Source organism: Hypanus sabinus, chromosome 6 (assembly GCF_030144855.1).
Source record: "Hypanus sabinus isolate sHypSab1 chromosome 6, sHypSab1.hap1, whole genome shotgun sequence".
Lineage (NCBI taxonomy): Eukaryota > Metazoa > Chordata > Chondrichthyes > Myliobatiformes > Dasyatidae > Hypanus > Hypanus sabinus.
In genome coordinates, this window is record NC_082711.1 from 2,052,607 (window position 1) to 2,074,420 (window position 21,814).

Consider the following 21,814-nt stretch of genomic DNA (forward strand, 5'->3'; position numbering starts at 1 on the left):
TTATTAGACATTCTAACTCGAATTGGAGTTCACCATGGTTATGGTGCCAAAACCAGATGGTAGTATTAGGTTTTGTATGGACTATAGGAAGGTGGATGCTGTAATGAAAACAGATGCATATCCAATTCCTAGATTAGATGATTATGTAGATAAAGTTGGAAAAGCAAAGTTCCTTACAAAGATTGATTTATTGAAAGGGTATTGGTGTGTTCCATTAACGGACAGAGGTAGAGAGATTTCTGCATTTGTGACTCCATCTGGGCTATATGAATATAATGTTCTTCCATTTGGGATGAAAAATGCCCCAGGTACTTTCCAGAGGATGATTAACTCTGTGATTCAGGGATTGAAAGATACTGATGCTTATATTGATGATTGAGTGACAGGAAATGATACTTGGGAAGCACACATTATTGCGGTGGAGAACTTGTTTGAAACACTTTCAAAAGCTAACTTAACTATTAATTTAGCTAAGAGTGAATTTGGACATGCCACTGTGGTTGTCTATCTCGATGTTGCATGTACAATGCAATTTTTTTATGGAGTAGTTTTCTTTTCAATTGTAACACTCCTACTGTATTGTGAGTTATAAGCTGTTATATGATGGTATTGTATATTATGTATGTTATAAAATTTATACATTTGTTTTTCTTGTAAGCAATTGTTAAAAATTTTTGTTCTCGTCAGACCAAAAATGTTTTTTTTTGGAGGGAGGTGTTACGTACTCGTGACACATGACAGTGGTACCCTTGTCACGTGACTGGGGTTGAAGCTATACCGGACGAGGTAATGGTCTTGTGATGGTGGAGTGATGTCATTTTCCCGCCAGTAGAGATCATGTGACAGGTTTTTTTTACAGGTTATAAAAGGAAGACCCCACCCTGTGAGGAGGGGCAGTTCGTGGCTGGATTTGCCATGTTGACTTCATGCCACTGCGTGATTTAATGTGATGACGCAGTTTAGTTGAAAGATAAAGTTTTATCTAATGCCTAAAGTTTAAAAGATCATTGCCAGCAGTTTCTTTACAATACTGCTAGTTGAGAATCAGTGGAGAGTGAAGATCGGAGTTCGGGAGTTAAAGATCGAGGAGAATCGATTTTCGATGGTGAAATGGTTCGACCTTGTTTAATCCTTATTCGGAAGGAATCCTTATTCGTGTTAATTTCTGCAGGATAGCAGAAGATTGAGGACAGTGTGATAAAGGAAAGGTCAGTGCCTTTAAGCCATTTCGTTCTGTAAATTCTTCATGGGAAAAGTTCGACATCAGGGATCGAAGCAAAACAACGTGAAAGAGAATTTAAATAGTCTTTAAAAGTCTCTCCTCTTAAATGGACTGTGAGCATTTTGAACTTTTGGCAATACTGCTTTAAAGAACTGTTACTGCAACATCGCTTTAAGAACTGTTTGAGCTGCATCGCTTTAAGAACTGTTTAAGCTGCCGCACAGCAGCTGATTTCCGGTTACGTTAGTGTTTGTTTACTTTTGGGGGGTTTGCTTTCAGTGTTTAATAAACGTGTTATTTCTTATATAAACACTTGCCTAACTCATATATTTATTGTTGCTGAATAGGTAACAGCATTAAAAAAAAAAGGCATACTAGAAATTCCTTCTCCTGAAGTCCAGCACCAACCTCATATTGAAATTTCCCATGTCTGTTGTAACATTGCTCTTTTGGTGTGCATTTTCTATCTCCTGTTGTGATTTTTAGACCACATCCTTACTACCCTTACTACCACATCCTTGATATACTACTCTATATCACTCCCATCAGTCTCTTTTAACCCTTGCAGTTTCTTAGCTCTATCCACAATGATACAATGAATCAACACCAACAGACCCAATGTCATCTCTTGCTAGTTATTTGACATTTTTTTTTACCAGCAGAGCAATGCACTCTGCCTTCCTGCATACCCTTTCAATACAATGTGGATCCTTGCACATTAAGCTCCCAGCTATGGTCTTCTTTCAGCCTTGTATCAGTAGTATCTACATTATACATGCCAATCTATAATTGTGCTACAAGTTTATCTACCTTATTCCGTATACTGTGTGCATTTAATTATAACATCTTCTGTTCTGCATTTGCACTTTTCAGTTTTGTCCATCCTTTGCGTTGCAACTCATCCAGTTGATTGCAATTTTGCCTTATCATCAGCTTCTCCTTACTAGGCATCTCCCCATACATTGCCTCAACTTCTGCACTGTCACTCCCGTTCATATACCCCACTGAATTAGTTTAAACCCACTGAACAACCTTAGGATGTTGGATCCCCTTGGGTTCAATTGGAACCCGACCCTTCTGTACAGAATAGATTCCATGATCCATAAACGTGAACCCCTTCCCCTGCCCTAGTTCTTCAGCCACACATTCAGCTGCCAAATCATTCTATTATAATAAGACCATAAGACATAGGAATAGAATTAGGCCATTTGGACCATCGAGTCTACTCCACCATTCAGTCATGGCTGATCCTTTTTCCCCTTCTCAGCCACATACCCTGGCCTTCTCATAACCTTTAATCCTTTGTCCAATCTCTGCCTTAAATACAGCCAACAACCTGGCTCCACAGCGACCTGCGGGAACAAATTCACCATCCTCTGGCTCAAGAAATTTCTCTGCATCTCTGTTTTAAATCGATGCCTCTCTATCCAGAGGTTGTGCCATCTTGTCCTAGATTCCTCCACCATGGGAAACATCCTTTCCACATCTACTCAGTCTAGGCTTTTCAACATTCGAAAGGTTTCAATGAGATCCTCTCTCATCCTTCTGAATTCCAGTGAGTACAGACCCAAGGCCATCAAACGTTCCTCGTATGGTAACTCCATTCCCAGAATCATCCTTGTGAACCTCTTCTAAATCCTCTCCAAAGTCAGCACATATTTTCTTAGATGAGGAGCCCAGATCAGTTCACAATGCTCAAGGTGAGGTCTCACCAGTGCCCGATAAAGCCTCAGCATCATATCCCTGCTGTTGTATTCTAGACCTCTCGAAATAAATGCTAACATTGCATTTGCCTTCCTCACCGCCAATTCAATCTGCAAGTTAACCTTGGAGTGATCTACATAAGGACTCCCAAGTCCCTTTGCATCTCAGCTTTTTGGATTTTTTTTCCATTTAGAAAATTGTCTGCACTTTTATTTCTACTACCAAAGTGCATGATCATGCATTTTCCAATGTTGTATTTCATTTGCCACTTTCTTTCCCTTTCTCCTAATCTGTCTAAGTCTTTCTGCAGCCTACCTGTTTCATCAACACTTCCTGCCCCTCCACCAATTTTTGTATCATTTGCAAACTTGGCAGCAAAGTTATCTATTCTACCATCTAAATCATTGATATACAGCATAAAATGAAACGACACCGACATCGACACCATTAGTCACTGGCAGCCAACTCAAAAAGGATCCTTTTATTCACATACGCTGCCTCCTAACAATCAACCAATGCTCTAACCATGCTAGTAAATTTCCTGTAATACCACGGACTCCTAACTTGATAAGCAGTCTCATGTGTGGCACCTTGTCAAAGGTCTTCTGAAAGTCCAAATATACAACATCCAGTGTATCCCCTTTATGTATTCTACTTGTAATCTCCTCAAAGAATTCCAACAGGTTTATCAGGTAACATTTTATCTGAGTGAAACCATGCTGGTTTTGATCTATCTTGTCCTGTGCCACCAAGTACTCCATAACCTCATCCTTAACAATTGACTCCAACATCTTCCCAACCACTGAGGTCAGGCTAACTGGTCTATAATTTCATTTCTGCTGCCTTCTGCCTTTCTTTAAGAGTGGAGTGACATATGTTAGTGTCCAATGGCTTTTGAAAGATCATTACTAATCCCTCCACAATCTCTACAGTTACCTCTTTCAGAACACTAGTGTGCAGCTCATCTTGTCCAGGTGACTTATGTACCTTTAGGTCTTTCAGCTTTTTGAACACTTTCTCCCTTGTAATGATAACTGCATTCACTTCTCTTCCTTCACACCCTTCAACATCTGACACACTGTTCATGTCTTCCACAGTGAAGACTAATACAAAATACTTATTTAGTTCATTCACCATCTCCTTGCCCTCTGTTATCATTTTCTCACAGTCCTAAATCCACTCTCATTTCTTTTTTTTTACATTCTTGAAAAAAGTGTTTTCTATCTACCTTGATATTGTTTGCTATCTTGCTTTCATATTTAATCTTTTCCCTCCTAATAATTCTTTTAATTGCTGTCTGTCAGGTTTTAAAAGTTCTCCTATCCTCTATCTTTCCGCTAATATTTGCTTTGTTGTATGCTGTCTCTTTTGCTTTTACATCAGTTTTGATGTGCTTCGTCAGCCACGGTTGTACTATTTTAGCATTTGAGTATGTGTTTGTTTTTGGAAGACATCTAACCTGCACTTTCCTCAATTTTCCTAGAAACTCATTCCATTGCTGCTCTGCAGTCATCTTTGCCTGCTCCTTCCAATCTACCGTGGCCAACTCATCTCTCATACCACTATAATTTCCTTTAGTCCACTGAAATACTGGCACATCAGATTTTACTTTCTCATAATCAGATTTCAAGTTTAACTCAACCAATATTATGATCACTGCCTCCTGGAGGTTCTTTTTCCTTGTTCTCCCTTTACACCTCTGGTTCATTACACCCAATTCAGAATAGCTTGATCCCCTCGTAAGCTCAATGACAAATCTCTCCAAATTCCTTCTTATAGGCAATTCAACAAACTCACTCTCTTGAGATCCATTGCCAACCTGATTTTCCCAGTTCTCCTGTATGTTAAAATCTCCCATGACTATAACAATATTGTTCTTTTGTCACACCTTTTCTATTTACCATTGTAATCTGTGGTCCACCTCCCAGCTACTTTTGGGAGGCCTGTATATAACTGCCACCAGGGTCATTTAACAATTGTAGTTTTTTTAACTCAATCCAACTTAACATTCTTATATCATGTGTTTCTAATGACTTGAAGCCATTCTTTACCAGCAGAGCTATGCCACCGCCTCTGCCTCTCTTCCTACCCTTCCAATACAACATGAATTCTTGGACATTCAGCTCCCAATTACGACCATCTTTCAGCTGTGATTCAGTGATAGCTACAACATAGAAACATAGGAAACCTGCAGCACAATACGGGCCCTTCAGCCCACAAAGTTGTGTCGAACATGTCACTACCTTAGAAATTACTAGGCTTACCCACAGCCCTCTATTTTTCTAAGCTCCATGCACCTATCCAAAAGTCTCTTAAAAGACCCTATCGTATCCACCTCCACCACTGTCACTGGCAGCCCATTCCACGCACTCACCACTCTCTGCGTAAAAACTTACCCCTGACATATCCTCTGTACCTACTCCCCAGCACCTTAAACCTGTGTCCTCTTGTGACAACCATTTCTGTCATGGATGAAAGAAAAATGGAGGGTTATGGGGAAGTGTGGGTTTAGTACTTTTTTTAAGGATTATATGCTTTGACACAACATGGAGGGCTGAAGGGCCTGCACTGTGATGTAGAGTTCTACGGTTCTATGGTCCCGTCTGGAAATTCCCCATCTTGCTATTACCTCCTTAATTGGGCCTTAATCTCCTCGTCTGATGTCCAATCATTCCCAGTTCCACTAATTACAGCACACCTGGTTCCCATTAGCGAACGTAGGATAAAACTCCGGCATCACAGCCATGCTTTGCCAGTTCGTTGGTCAACTCGAGTGTGAGTAAACCTTGTTTCCTGATTCCTTAGGACTGTCAGTTCTAAGCTTCCGCATAATTTCCTGGATACTCTACGTAAACCTTGTCTCCGTGTAAAGACTCTTCTGGATACCGGTTCCCCGTTCGCGACGGAGCTAACGCCTCATGTCTCTGCCTCCGCGCCTGTGTCCTGCACTTGGGTTTGTCCTCAGCCTCGTCCTTGCAATAATTCCAGCCCCGGGAAAAAGCCTCTGACTATCCACACGATCAATGCCTCTCATCATCTCATAGCCCTCTATCAGGTCACCTCTCATCCTCCGTCACTCCAAGGAGAAAAGGCTGAGTTCATCAACCTATTCTCATAAGACATGCTGCCCAATCCAGGCAACATCCTTGTAAATCTCCTCTGCACCCTTTCTATGGTTTCCACATCCTTCCTGTAGTGAGGCGACCAGAACTGAGCACAGTACTCCAAGTGGGGTCTGACCAGGGTCCTATATAGCTGCAACATTACCTCTCAGCTCCTGAATTCAATTCCATGGTTGATGAAGGCCGATACACCATATGCCTTCTTAGCCACGGAGTGAACCTAAACATTGCCTTTTATCCTCCACACTGCCAAGAGTCTTACCATTAATACTATATTCTGCCATTATATTTGACCTACCAAAATGAACCACTTCACACTTAAAACACTGTACATCATACCTGATGATCTGTAGAAGTCCAGCCTTATTTCTTATATTCTGTGCATTGAGATATCACAGCTTGGGTGCTGAATTTACCAGCCTTTTTGATTCTGCATCCCAAATGTGCTGATACTCACCCTGCTGGCAGCAATTTTGTTCTATCATCTGTCTGCCTTCCTTGACAGTCTGACAGCATACTATCTTTGTTTTTTTTTAACCAAGCATCCTATCTTGAGTTCCTTCACTCCGGTTCCCACCTGTCCCCCCTGCCCGCCTGCCCCCAGCCAAATTTCTTTAAACAGCCCCCAACAGCTCTATCAAACCTGCCCGCGAGAACATTTTGTCCCTTCAGGCTCAGGTGCAACCTGTTAGTTTTATACAGGTAATACCTTCTGCAGAAGAGAGCCCAATGATCCAAGAAACTGAAGCCCTGCCCCCCTGCACCAGCCACGCATTTATCTGCCAAATCACGTGGTTTCTACCCTCACTGGCGAGTGACACTGGTGGCAGCAATCCAGAAATTACTATCCTGGGGTCTTCTACCTAGTTCTCTAAATTCTCTCTTCAGGACCTCTTTTCTTTTCCTACCTATGTCATTGGTAAGAGTATGTCCCCAGATATCCAACGGCTCCACCTCCCCCTCTATAACAACCTGCTTTAAGACTTTTATTGCTCATGCTGCAGGGTATGAACTGTGATAAAGGTGATGAACTGAGAGCTTGGATACATACATGGAATTATGGCCATTACAGAGACTTGGCTGGCACCAGGGCAGGAATGGATTCTCAATATTCCTGGATTTCAGTGCTTTAAAAGGGATAGGGGGGAGGGGACGGGAAGGAGGGGTGGCATTACTGGTCAGGGATATTATTACAGCTACAGGAAGGGTGGGTAATGTAGCAGGATCCTCTTTTGAGTCAGTATGGGTGGTTGCGTGGAATGAGTCAGTGGTGGAGGCAGATACACTAGTGAAGTTTAAGAGACTACTAGATGGTACATGGAGGAATATAAGGTGGTGGGTTATATGGGAGGCAGGGTTTGAGGGTTGGCACAACATTGTGGCTGAAGGGCCTGTAATGTGCTGTACTATTCTATGTTCTATGTATTTCATTCAGTAGCTGCCTGCAGAAGCAGAGTGTCCTGCTGGTAGTGTTTGCATTTAGGTTAAAGGTAAGTGCCTGTAACATTTGATTTAGGAATATTGCATCAGCCCTTCAGAATGTTGGTATTGGGAGAAGGTTTGGGAGAAAGTTGGGCCGAGAGAGATTCATGACGGAAACTTGTGGGAGTCGTGGTCGTTCTGGTGGGAGATGGAGAGAAGAGAAAATCAGCAAAGACGCCCCTAGGATTCAATCAGACAGCGAGACGCGATTGCAAGGAGTGCTGCGCGGGTCGAAGGAGTCCAAGATGAGCAGTTTTACTGGTGATGGTGATGAGAATTCGGCGCCGTGAGTAACAGTCATTCCCAGCTTTTGGAAGATATGAGCTCCAACAATTTAGACAGGATTAATTGTAATGGGCCCTTTTAACGTTCCCTTTTCTTTTCCTCCTAATAACTTTGTTAAAGCTGAAATTAGTAAATGTTCTTACTTTGTAGTTGTATGCGGTGTTTCTTGCCGACAGATAATTGTGTATAGTTTAAGAAAGCTGGCCTTCTCACTGCTGTTACATACCCCATGGTTATCTTGTGATTGTCTTATGACCATGATGTAATTTAGTATCTGATGAGTATGATGTATGATGGTGGGGGGTGAGGTAATTTCCCGCCAGGGTGAGGTAATTTCCCGCCAGTGTGAGGTCACATGATATAATTTTCCCGCCAGTGAGAGGTCATGCGATGACCTATTCCAACAGGTATAAAACAGGGAAGCTTTGTGGTCATGCAGGTTAGTTCATTGTTTAATTAGTCAGTTACTCTGTTATACTGCGTATTCATCTCATGATGCAGTTTTGTTTTAAAGTGGAACATTGCTTTCTGTCATAAGTCTCAAAGGTTATTGCCGGTAGTTTCACCACAATGTTGCCAGTTTTAGTCCAGTTGGAGAATGAAGAATTTATTGAAGTACGGAGACTCGAAGGATTGAATAAAGTTGATGTCATCGGCAGTAATACGGGATCGACCTTATTGAATCCTCGTTCAGAAGGTAGTAACCTTCATCTGAGATAATCCCTGCTGTAAGAGCAGAAAGGATTGGGGCAGTGTTATTCGCCAAGGAGAAGGTCAGTTTCTTTAAGCCATTTTTATTTCCTTTGTCGTAAATCCTTCAGGCAAGGCATATTTTGGCTGGACTCAGCAGTAACGTCAGGAATTCGTTACTTCAGGAAAGTCTCTCCTAATTGACTGTCTAAATCGCTTGTTCTTTTATAGTTATCACTTTCTGACTGTGTTTGCAATTATCGCTTTAAGAACTGTTTGAGTTGCCGTATAGCAGTTAACTTCCAGTTAAGTTAGCCATTTGTTTACTTTTCATTTGTTGAGCTGAGTTTAAATAAATGTTTAATTTGTTTATAAAAAAAACCTGTCTCAATTCTATATTCATTGTTGCAGTACCATAACAATTGCGGGTTCTCGGGATATGGTCCGTTTTTGTGCTTAGATGCTTGTTTGATTCTCAGTCTGATTTGGAAAAGGGGAATACCTGATTCTTTTGCTTGATTGGTATATGGGTGGTATTCGGCAACAATGAATATTGACAACTTTGTGGCATTGCCAGACCTGGAGTTATTAGCAAAAGCAAAAAAGAGTGATGTATCTGAGATTGCTAGCAGGTTGGAACTTAAAGGTATTTCAATTGTTACGTACCAGTGACACGTGACAGTGGTGTACTTGTCATGTGACAGTGGTGTTGAAGCTATACTGGACTTAAGGTAATGGTCTTGTGATGGTGGAGTGATGTCATTTTCCTGCCAGTAGAGGTCATGTGACAGGTTTTTTTTTACAGGGTATGAAAGGAGACCCCTCCCTGTGAGGAGGGGCAGTTCGTGCTGGATTTGTCATTTTGACTCCATGCCACTGCGTGGTTCAATATTATGACACAGTTTAGTTGAAAGATGGAGTTTTATTTAATGCCTAAAGTTTAAAATGTCATTGCCAGCAGTTTCTTTATAATACTGCCAGTTGAGAATCAGTGGAGAGTGAAGATTGGAGTTCGGGAGCTAAAAGATCGAGGAAAGTCGATTTCGACGGTGAAACAGGTTCGACCTTGTCTGATCCTCATTCGGAAGGAATTCGTTGACTGTTCTCGTGTTAATCCCTGTGAAATAGCAGAAAGGATTGTGAACAGTTTTGTATAGGAAAAGGTCAGTGCCTTTAAGCCGTTTCATTTTTCATCTTCGTAAATTCTCCGTGGGAAAAGTAGAGATCGACTGGGAATCGCAATGACACAACGTGAAAGAGAAGTTAAATTGTCTAAAAAGTCTCTCCTTTAATGGACTGTAAGCATTTTGATCTTTTGCAGTACTACTTTGAAGAACTGTTTTTGCAACATCGCTTTAAGAACTGATCAAGCTTCATTGCTTTAAGAACTGTTTAAGCTGCCACACGGCAGCTGACTTCCAGTTACGTTAGTGGTTTGTTTACTGTTGGGGGGTTTGTTTTTCAGTGTTTAATAAACGCTTTGTTTGTTATAAAAACCCTGCCTCACTTATATATTTATTGTTACTGAATCCGTAACACAATGGCTACAACAAAGCCTGTAACTCAGAGGAAAATCATGTCACACTATGTAGAGTCGGGTGTTTTTGATGAAGTGGTGTTAGGTAGGTTCCCTGTAAGTAAAATAGCGATCCAGTTACACCTGGAACAGGTAGTGTTAGAAAAGCTTAGAATAGAAGCTGAGTTAAAACAGAACCAATTGGAAGCTAACTTGGAACTAAGTCAGTTAGAAGCTGAAAATAAAAAGAGGGAATTTGAATTTGTGATGGCGAAATTAAGGTTCCATAATCAGTTCTCTGGTTCTGGAAAAATGTTTGTTGTTAGTCAGGAGATTAAATTGGTTCCTCCATGTAGTGAAACAGAAGCAGAGAAATATTTTCAACATTTTGAAACTGTTGCTCTGATTTCAGAGTGGCAGAAAGAGAAATGGCCAGTGATGTTACAGAGTGTAACTAAAGGCAAGGCACAACAAGTTTATACAGCTTTAACTGCTGAGCAAGCACTTGATTATGATATTGTGAAACAGTATATACTTAAGGTATTTGAACTGGTTCTGGAAGCATATAGAGAAAGATTCAGAAATTTGAAATAATCTGTGGAAAAAACATGTGGAATTTGCCTACGATAAAGTTGTGTGTTTTGAGAGATGAGTTTCCTTTAAAAATGTAAATGGGGACTATAATAAATTGAAAGTAAGGGGAGGGAAGTTCAAGGGGGATATTAGAGGAAGGTTTTTTACTCAGAGAGTGGTTGGTGTGTGGAATGCACTGCCTGAGTCAGTGGTGGAGGCAGATACACTAGTGAAGTGTAAGAGACTACTAGACAGGTATATGGAGGAATTTAAGGTGGGGGTTATATGGGAGACAGGGTTTGAGGGTTGGCACAACTTTGTGGGCCGAAGGGCCTGTAGAAAGAGTTGATTTTAATGGAGGAATTTAAAAGGAGCATTCCTGTTGAAGTAAGAACATACTTAAATGAGAGAGACACTGCTACATTGCAGGAGTCTGCTAAATTAGCTAATAAGTTTGCTTTAATCCACAAGAATAAATTTCCTCAGGGCAGAACTTTTAAAAGGAAAAATAGCACAGAGAGTCAAGGTAAACCACAAATTAAATCAGAAATTAGTGAGAAAGGTAAGAAGGAAGGAAAACCTGTGAAGGAAAGACACATTTATCACATGACAAGGTCACATTAGTAATTATTGTAAGAAACCTGGTCACATAATAGCTAACTGTTTCCAATTGCAAAAGAAAGAGAAGGAGGAAGTCCCAGATGCCTGTGTGCAACATATGGAAACACCAGCAAATCCATAGGGTTCGATAAATACAAATGAAGCTTTGTCAGAGTCTGACCAAGTTAAGAGGGGATATGATCATTTTATAACCAAAGGATTTGTATCCTTGAAAGAGGGATCCACTCCGGTGCCAATAAAAATCCTTAGGGATACTGAAGCTTCTCAATCACTAATATTAGACAGTGTGCTAATGTTTAGTGATGACTCTGACACTGGTGAGGTTAAGCTATATACGAGGTGTTGGGAGTGCCCTTATGCCTGTACATTTGTATAGAGTAAATTTAAGGTCAGGGTTAGTTACAGGACCTGTTAAAGTAGGACTACAACCCAGCTTAGCTGTGAATGATGTTTATTGTTAGGAAATGACTTAGCAGATGGACAAGTTTTTCCTGGAGTGCTTTTGACAATAAAGTCAGATGAACCACGGATGGATTCTAACACAGATTCCTCCTGTGTTGTAACTCAAGCTATGGCTAAAAAGCTTGATGTGCAGGATGTGGTTGTTACCCATGACTGTTCAACTCAGGATTCGAATTTTGAGGATGCGTCAGAGACTTTTTATACCTTCATTGTTTGGTCAAGATTCTTGGAGTAAGTCTGATCCAGAAGATTTGTCTCTGTCTCCGAAGGAGAACATAGAATAGTACAGCACATTACAGGCCCTTGGACCCACAATGTTGGGCCAACCCTCAAACACTGCCTCCCATATTAACCCCACCTTAAATTCCTCCATATACCTGTCTAGTAGTCTCTTGAACTTCACTAGTGTATCTGCCTCCACCAGATGATAGCAGAGTGGAGTGGAGACCCTGAAATTATCAAATTAAATGAACAAGCTCTTCCATATAGTGAAATTGATAAGGTGCTAGTAGGATATTGTTTTGAGAAAGGAGTATTAACGAGGAAGTGGAGATTGCCTATAATTCCAGCAAGTGATGAGTGGAAGGTTGTTCACCAGGCAGTTGTTCCTAAAGTGTATTGAAATGGGGTTTTAATTTTAGCTCACAGTGTGCCCTTAGATGGACATCAAGGGGTGAAGAAAACTGTGGACAAGGTTTTTAAACATTTTTATTGGCCTGGTTTGAGAAAAGATGTGGCGACATTTTGCAGAACGTGCCATACTTGTCAAATTGTGGGTAAACCTAATCAAGTTACTCCAGTGGCCCCACTGCAACCTATTCCCGCATTCGGTGAACCGTTTTCTGAAATTATTATAGATTGTGTAGGACCGTTACCAAAAACAAAAACTGGCCATCAGTACTTGCTGACTATCATGTGCACTGCGTCTCGGTTTCCAGAGGCAGTACCACTTGGGAATATAATGACTAAAACTGTAACAAAGGCTCTTATAAAATTCTTTACTTACTTTGTGTTGCCTAATGAAATACAATCTGATCAAGGTAGTAATTTTATGTCTGGATTGTTTCAACAGTTAGTTTATAAACTGGGAGCTAAGCAGATTACTTCATCTGCATACCATCCAGAATCACAAGGAGCCTTGGAGAGGTTTCATTCTACCCTCAAGACTATGATTAGGACGTATTTTGTGGAAAACGAAAGTGATTGGGATGAGGGTATATATTACTTCTATTTGCAGTATGGGAGTCAGTACAGGATCATTAGGTTTTAGTCCATTTGAACGTATTTGGGCAGAGAGTTAGAGGACCTTTGTTCTTATTGGAAGAACAATGGATTAATAATGAGGTACACACTAATTTGCTGGATTATGTTTTAAAATTTAAGGACAGATTACATAAAGCTTGTAGCTTAGCCAGGGAAAATTTAAAATCGGCTCAGGAGAAAATGAAAACCTGGTATGATAGAGAAGCTAGGATGAGGTCATTTAAACCTGGAGATAATGTGTCAGTTCATTTCCTGGTGCAAACGAATCCTTTACAAGCTAGACTTCATGGTTCCTTATGAAATTATGTGTAAAGTTAATGATGTGGATTATGTGATAAAGACTCCGGATCAAAGAAGGCCAATATGACTGCCATATAAATATGATAAAATGATATTATGAGAAACAGTCTGCTACTATGACTGTTGTGGTTAATAATAATGAGTCAGATCTCATTAGGAACATGATGGATGATTCATCTGAAACTCATTCTAAATGCAATATTGTTTCTGCCAGATTATCAAACTCAACCATTCCGGAAAATATTGATGAGAAATTAGCTCATTTACAGTCAGAGCCGAAGCAGCAGATGAATCAATTAATTTTTAAATATAGGGATGTATTTACAGAGTAGGAAGGCTTTGTCTCCAGCGGCTTCGGCGAGCAGAGGCTGAGGACGAGCTTCACTCCAAGTGAGGTAAGGCTGGGTAAGTTCCTTTCAAAGGAGAAAGTTTCAAAAGTTGAGGCAACGTATTGGGTAGGTCATGTCAGCTGAGATCGGCCCCGTGGTTTGTTCATCCTGCAGCATGTGGGAAATCAGGGATACTTCCAGTGTCCCTGGCGACTATGTGTGCAGGAAATGTGTCCAACTGCAGCTTCTGGCAGACTGTATTGAGCATCGGGAGCTGTGATTGGATTCATACTGGAGCATCCACGATGCTGAGAAGGTCATGAATAGCACGTTCAGTGAGTTGGCCACACCGCAGGTAAAGGCTACACAGGCAGAAAGGGAATGGGTGGCCACTAGACAGCGTAGCAATAGGCAGGTAGCGCAGGAGTCCCCTGAGGTCATCTCCCTCCTAAACAGATATACTGTATTGGATACTGTTGGGGGAGATGTCTCATCAGGGGAAGGCAGCAGCCGCCGAGTTCATGGCACCATGGGTGGCTCTGCAGCACAAGAAGGAAGGAAAAGGAGTGGGAGAGCTATAGTGATGGGGATTCGATTGTAAGGGGAATAGATAGGCGTTTCTGCAGCCGCAAACGAGACTCCAGGATGGTATGTTGCCTCCCTGGTGCAAGGGTCAAGGATGTCTCTGAGCAGCTGCAGGACATTCTGGAGTGGGAGGGTGAACAGCCAGTGGTCATGGTGCACATAGGTACCAACGATATAGGTAAAAAATGGGATGAGATCCTACAAGGTGAATTTAGGGAGTTAGGAGATGAACTAAAAAGTAGGACCACAAAAGTAATAATCTTTGGATTATGAACAGTGCCATGTGCTGGTCAGAGTAGAAATAGGAGGATATTTCAGATGAATACGTGGCTTGAAAAATGGTGCAGGGGGAGGGATTCAAATTTCTGGGGCATTGGAACCAGTTCTGGGGGAGGTGGGACCGATATAAACAGGACAATCTGCACCTGGGCTTGACTGGAACCAATGTCTTAGGGGGAGCGTTTGCTACTGTTGTTCAGGAAGATTTAAACTAATGTGGCAGGGGGATGGGAACAAGGTCAGAGAGACAGAGGGGTGTAAAATGAGAGTAGAAACAAAAAGTGGTAAGGTAAAAAGTAAAAGTGGCAGGCAGGCAAATCCGAGGCAAAAATCAAAAAGGGCCACTTTTCAACATAATTGTATAAGGGCTAAGAGTGTTGTAAAAACAAGCCTGAAGGCTTTGTGTGTCAATGTGAGGAGCATTCATAACAAGGTGGATGAATTGAATGTGCAGGTAGTTATTAATGAATATGATATAGTTGGGATCACAGAGACATGGCTCCAGGGTGACCAAGGATGGGAGCTCAACATCCAAGGACATTCAATATTCAGGATGGATAGACAGGAAAGAAAAGGAGATGGGGTAGCATTGCTGGTTAGAGAGGAGATTAATGCAATAGAAAGGAAGGACATTAGCCTGGAGGATGTGGAATCGACATGGGTAGAGCTGCATAACTCTAAGGGACAGAAAATGCTGGTGGGAGTTGTGTACAGGCCACCTAACAGTAGTAGTGAGGTTGGGGATGGCATTAAACAGGAAATTAGAAATGCGTGCAATAAAGGAACAGTAGTTATAATGGGTCACTTCAATCTACATATAGATTGGGTGAACCAAATTGGTTAGGGTGCTGAGGAAGAGGATTTCTTGAAATGTATGTGGGATGGTTTTCTGAACCAACATGTTGAGGAACCAACTAGAGAGCAGGCCATTCTAGATTGGGTATTGAGCAATGAGGAAGGGTTAGTTAGCAATCTTGTCATGCGAGGCCCCTTGGGTAAGAGTGACCATAATATGGTGGAATTCTTCATTAAGATGGAGACTGACATAGTTAATTCAGAAACAAAGGTTCTGAACTTAAAGAAGGATAACTTTGCAGGTATGAGATGCGAATTAGCTTAGACTGGCAAATGACACTTAAAGGGTTGACGGTGGATATGCAATGGCAAGCATTTAAAGATCGCATGGATGAACTACAACAAGTGTTCATCCCAGTTTGGCAAATGAATAAATCAGGGAAGGTAGTGCACCCATGGCTGACAAGGGGAATTAGGGATAGTATCAAGTCCAAAGAAGAAACATACAAATTAGCCAGAAAAAGTGGCATACCTGAGAACTGGGAGAAATTCAGAGTCCAGCAGAGGAAGACAAAGGGCTTAATTAGGAAAGGGAAAAAAGATTATGAGAGAAAGCTGGCAGGGAACATAAAAACTGACTATAAAAGCTTTTATAGATATGTGAAAAGAAAAAGCTTGGTTAAGACAAATGTAGGTCCCTTACAGTCAGAAATAGGTGAATTGATCATGGGGACCAAGGACATGGCAGACCAATTGACAGACAGACAGACAGACAGACATACTTTATTGATCCCGAGGGAAATTGGGTTTCATTACAGCTGCACCAACCAAGAATAATGTAGAAATATAGCAATATAAAACCATAAATAATTAAATAATAGTGAGTTAATCATGCCAAGTGGAAATAAGTCCAGGACCAGCCTATTGACTCAGGGTGTCTGACACTCTGAGGGAGGAGTTGTAAAGTTTGATGGCCACAGGCAGGAATGACTTCCTATGACGCTCAGTGTTACATCTCGGTGGAATGAGTCTCTGGCTGAATGTACTCCTGTGCCTAACCAGTACATAATGAAGTGGATGGAGTCATTGTCCAAGATGGCATGCAACTTGGACAGCATCCTCTTTTCCGACACCACCATCAGAGAGTCCAGTTCCACCCCCACAACATCACAGGCCTTACGAATGAGTTTGTTGATTCTGTTGGTGTCCACTACCCTCAGCCTGCTGCCCCAGCACACAACAGCAAACATGATAGCACTGGCCACCACAGACTCGTAGAACATCCTCAGCATCGTCCGGCAGATGTTAAAGGACCTCAGTCTCCTCAGGAAATAGAGATGGCTGTGACCCTTCTTGTAGACAGCCTCAGTGTTCTTTGACCAGTCCAGTTTACTGTCAGTTCATATCCCCAGGTATTTGTAATCCTCCACCATGTCCATACTGACCCCTTGGATGGAAACAGGGGTCACTGGTGCCTTAGTCCTCCTCAGGTCCACCACCAGCTCATTAGTCTTTTTCACATTAAGCTGCAGATGATTCTGCTCACACCATGTGACAAAGTTTCCCACCGTAGCCCTGTACTCAGCCTCATCTCCCCTGCTGATGCATCCAACTATGGCAACTATTACAATTGAATAACTACTTTGGTTCTGTCTTCACTAAGGAGGACATAAATAATCTTCTGGAAATAGTAGAGGACCGGGGATCTAGTGAGATGGAGAAGGTGAGGGAAATACATGTTAGTAGGGAAGTGGTGTTAGGTAAATTGAAGGGATTAAAGGCAGATAAATTCCCACTCTGCATCCCAGAGTGCTTAAGGAAGTAGCCCAAGAAATAGTGGATGCATTAGTGATAATTTTTCAAAACTTCTTAGATTCCGGATTAGTTCCTGAGGATTGGAGGGTGGCTAATGTAACCTCACTTTTTAAAGAAGGAGGGAGAGAGAAACCGGGGAATTATAGACCGGTTAGTCTGACATTGGTGGTGGGGAAAATGCTAGAGTTGGTTATCAAAGATGTGGAGGTGGTATATTTGGATTTTCAAAAGGCTTTTGACAAGTTCCTACACAGGAGATTAGTGTGCAAACTTAAAGCACATGGTATTGGGGCTATGGTATTGATGTGGATAGAGGATTTGTTGGCAAACAGGAAGCAAAGAGTTGGAATAAATGGGACTGTTTCAGAATGGCAGACAGTGACTAGTGGGGTACCTCAAGGTTCAGTGCTGGGACCCCAGTTGCTTACAATATAAATGATTTAGATGAGAGAATTAAATGCAGCATCTCCAAGTTTGCAGATGACACAAAGCTGGGTGGCGGTGTTAGCTGTGAGGAGGATGCTAAGAGGATGCAGGGTGACTTGGATAGGTTAAGTGAGTGGGCAAATTCATGGCAGATGCAATTTAATGTGGATAAATGTGAGGTTATCCACTTTGGTTGCAAGAACAGGAAAACAGATTATTATCTAAATGGTAGCCAATTAGGAAAAGGGGAGGTGCAAAGAAACCTGGGTGTCATTGTACACCAGTCATTGAAAGTGGGCATGCAGGTATAGCAGGTGGTGAAAAAGGCAAATGGTATGTTGGCATTCATAGCAAGAGGATTTGAGTACAGGAGCAGGGAGGTTCTATTGCAGTTGTACAAGGCCTTGGTGAGACCGCACCTAGAGTATTGTGTGCAGTTTTGGTCCCCTAATCTGAGGAAAGACATTCTTGCCATAGAGGGAGTACAAAGAAGGTTGATTCCTGAGATGGCTGGACTTTCATATGAAGAAAGACTGAATTGACTAGGCTTATAATTGCTGGAATTTAGAAGATTAAGGGGGGATCTTATTGAAATGTATAAAATTCTAAAGGGATCGGACAGGCTAGATGCAGGAAGATTGTTTCTGATGTTGGGGAAGTCCAGAACAAGGGGGTCACAGTTTAAGGATAAAGGGGAAGCCTTTTAAGACCGAGATGAGGAGAAACTTCTTCACACAGAGAGTGGTGAATCTGTGGAATTCTCTGCCACAGGAAACAGTTGAGGCTGGTTCATTGGCTATACTTAAGAGGGAGTTAGATATGGCCCTTGTGGCTAAAGGGATCGGGGGTATGGAGAGAAAGAAGGTACAGGATTCTGAGTTGGATGATCAGCCATGATCATACTGAATGGCAGTGCAGGCTCAAAAGGCCGAATGGCCTACTCCTGCACCTATTTTCTATGTTTCTACATTCCTAGAAGAATCACAGTAGCTTCACATGATGTAGATGTTGGAGATGCCAAACTCATAAAGCAACATCCATACAGGATGAACATAGAAAAATGTGAACTTCCTGAGAAAGAAATTAAGTATATGTTAGAGAATAATATTATTAGACCTTCAAATTCGAATTGGAGTTCAGCTTGTGTCATGGTGCCTAAGTCAGATGGTAGTATTCGGTTTTGTACTTACTACAGGAAGGCAAATGATGTAATGAAAACAGATGCGCATCCAATACCTAGAGTGGGTGATTGTGTAGATAAAGTTGGAAAAGCAAAGTTCCTTACAAAGATTGATTTGTTAAAAGGGTATTGGTGTGTTCCATTGACGGATAGAGGTAGAGAGATTTCTGCATTTGTAACCCCATCTGGGTTATACAAATTTAATGTTCTTCCATTTTGGATATAAAATTCTCCAGGTACTTTCCTGTGGCTGATTAATTCTGTGATTCATAGGTTAAGAGATAATGCCTATATTGACGATTTAGTTACAAGAAATGATATTTGGGAAGCACATATTACTGCTGTGGAAAAACTATTGGTGGGGCTTTCAAAAGCTAACAACTATTAACCTAGCTAAAAGTGAATTCAGTCATGCTACTGTGACTTACCTTGGTTAAGTTGTGGGTCAAGGTAAGGTAGCTCCCGTTCAGGCAAAAGTTTGGGCAATTTTAGAGGTCTCCACTCCAACTGGTAATAAGACTCTCAGAAGATTCTTGGGAATGGTAGGATATTACTGAAAATTTTGTAAGAATTTTGCTAATATTGCCCTTCCATTAACTAAACTCTTGAAGAAAACTGAGAAATTGAAAACTATGATATGTCATCAGCCTGTGCTCAGCGCACCTGACTTTGAAAAACCTTTTTCATTAGCTGTAGATGCTAGTGATGAGGCTGCAGGAGCAGTATTACTGCAAAGGAATGAGGGTGGTGAGGTTGAGCATCCAGTAGTTTACTTTTCTAAGAAATATAATGAGTATCAAAGAAACTATTCGACTATAGAAAAGGAATGATTATCTCTTGTTTTGGCCTTAGAACATTTTGATGTGTATGTTAGTACAACTCAAAAACCACTCATAGTTTACACCAATCATAATCCATTAGTGTTCCTGAGTAAGATGAAAAACAAAAATAGAAGGTTACTAAATTGGAGTTTGATGTTACAGGAGTATAATATTTTGATAACTCATATTAGAGGCAAAGATAATGTGATTGCTGATTGTCTATCTAGATGTTGAATGTACAATGTAATTTTTTTATGGAGTGATATTTTAACATTTGTAACACTCCTACTGTATAGTAATTTGTAATGTGCTGTATGATAATACTATGTATGTTGTGTATATTGTAAATTTTATACATTTGTATTTTTTTTTGTAAATAGTTAATTGTTAAAATTTTATTCATGACAAACCAAATTTTTTTTTGGAGGGAGGTGTTACATACCCCATTGGTATCTTGTGACTGTCTTATGACCATGATGTAATTGAGTATCTGGTGAGCATGATGTAACGGTCTTGTAATGGGGTGACGTAATTTCCTGCCAGTGTGAGGTCACATGATGTAATTTTCCCACCAGTGAGAGGTCACGTGGCGGCCTGTTCCAACAGGTATAAAATGGGGAAGCCTTGCGGTCACGCAGGTTAGTTTATTGTTTAATTTGTCAGCTACTCTGTTATGCTGCGTATTTGTCTCATAACGCAGTTTTGTTTTAAAGTGGAGTTTTACTCTCTGTCTTAAGTCTCAAAGGTTATTGCTGGTAGTTTCACCACAATGCTGCCAGTTTTAGTCCAGTTGGAGAGTGAAGAACTTATCGAAGTATGGAGACTCGAAGGATTGAGTAAAGTTGGTGTCATCGGCGGTAATACATGATCGACCTTATTGAATCCACTTTCAGAAGGAATTTAGATGAACTTATTATGGGGAACAAGGAAATGGCAGACGAGTTGAACAGGTACTTTGGATCTGTCTTCACTGGGGAAGACACAAACAATCTCCCAGATGTAATAGTGACCAAAGGAACTAGGATAAAGGATGAACTGAAGGAAATTTATATTAGGCATGAAACGGTGTTGGATAGACTGTTGAGTCTGAAGGCTGATAAGTCCCCGAGACCTGATGGTCTGCATCCCAGGGTACTTAAAGAGGTGGCTCTGGAAATCATGGATGCATTGGTAATCATTTTCCAATGTTCTATAGATTCAGGAACAGTTCCTGCTGATTGGAGGGTGGCTCATGTTGTCCCACTTTTCAAGAAAGGAGGGAGAGAGAAAACAGGGAATTATAGACCGGTTAGCCTGACGTCAGTGGTGGGAAAGATGCTGGAGTCAATTATAAAAGATGAAATTAAGACACATTTGGATAGCAGTAGAAGGATCAGTCCGAGTCAGCATGGATTTCTGAAGGGAAAATCATGCTTGACTAATCTTCTGGAGTTTTTTGAGGATGTAACTATGAAAATGGACAAAGGAGATCCAGTGGATGTATTGTACCTGGACCTCCAGAAAGCTTTTGATAAAGTCCCACATAGGAGATCAGTGGGCAAAATTAGGGCACGTGGTATTGGGGGCAGAGTACTGACATGGATTGAAAATTGGCTGGCTGACAGGAAACAAAGAGTAGCGATTAACTGGTCCCTTTCGGAATGGCAGGCTATGACCAGTGGGGTACCGCAAGGTTCGGTGCTGGGACCGCAGCTATTTACAATATACATTAATGATTTAGATGAAGGGATTAAAAGTAACATTAGCAAATTTGCTGATGACACAAAGCTGGGTGGCAGTGTGAAATGTCAGGAGGATGTTATGAGAATGCAGGGTGACCTGGACAGGTTGGGTGAGTAGGCAAATGTATGGCAGATGCAGTTTAATGTGGATAAATGTGAGGTTATCCACTTTGGTGGCAAGAACAGGAAGGCAGATTACTATCTAAATGGAGTCAAGTTAGGAAGAGGGGAAGTACAATGAGATCTAGGTGTTCTTGTACACCAGTCAATGAAAGCAAGCATGCAGGTACAGCAGGCAGTGAAGAAAGCTAATGGCATGCTGGCCTTTATAACAAGAGGAATTGAGTATAGGAGTAAAGAGGTCCTTCTGCAGCTGTACAGGACCCTGGTGAAACCCCACCTTGAGTATTGTGTGCAGGTTTGGTCTCCAAATTTGAGGAAGGACATTCTTGCTATTGAGGGTGTGCAGCGTAGGTTCACAAAGTTAATTCCCGGAATGGCGGGACTGTCATATGTTGAAAGATTGGAGTGACTGGGCTTGTATACACTGGAATTTAGAAGGATGAGAGGGGATCTGATTGAAACATATAAGGATATTAAGGGATTGGACACGCTGGAGGCAG